Source organism: Physeter macrocephalus, chromosome 5, assembly GCF_002837175.3.
Source record: "Physeter macrocephalus isolate SW-GA chromosome 5, ASM283717v5, whole genome shotgun sequence".
Taxonomy (NCBI): domain Eukaryota; kingdom Metazoa; phylum Chordata; class Mammalia; order Artiodactyla; family Physeteridae; genus Physeter; species Physeter macrocephalus.
This window is the reverse complement of record NC_041218.1, coordinates 91,585,948-91,586,495: the sequence shown is the minus strand read 5'-3', so window position 1 is coordinate 91,586,495 and position 548 is coordinate 91,585,948.

Genomic DNA, 548 nt, shown 5'->3' with positions numbered 1-548 from the left:
TTGCTGCACATGGGCTTTCTCTAGTTGCAGCGAGAAGGGGCTCCTCTTGATTGTGGTGCGCGGGCTTCTCATTGCAGTGGCTTCTCTTTGTTGCAGAGCACGGGCTCTAGGCACACGGACTTCAGTAGTTGTGGCACGCAGGCTCAGTAGTTGTGGCTCATGGGCTCTAGAGTGCAAGCTCAGTAGTTGTGGCGCAGGGGCTTAGTTGCTCCGTGGCATATGGGGTCTTCCCAGATCAGGTCTTGAACCCGTGTCCCCTGCACTGGCAGGCGGATTCTTAACCACTGCACCACCAGGGAAGTCCACTGAGGGTTGTCTTTTCGTCTTGTTTATGTTTTCCTTTGCTGTGTAAAAGCTTTTAATTTTCATTAGGTCCCATTTGTTTATTTTTGTTTTTATTTCCATTTCTCTAGGAGATGGGTCAAAAAGGATCTTGCTGTGATTTATGTCATAGAGTGTTCTGCCTATGTTTTCCTCTAAGAGTTTGATAGTGTCTGGCCTTACATTTAGGTCTTTAACCCATTTTGAGTTTATTCTTGTGTGTGGGG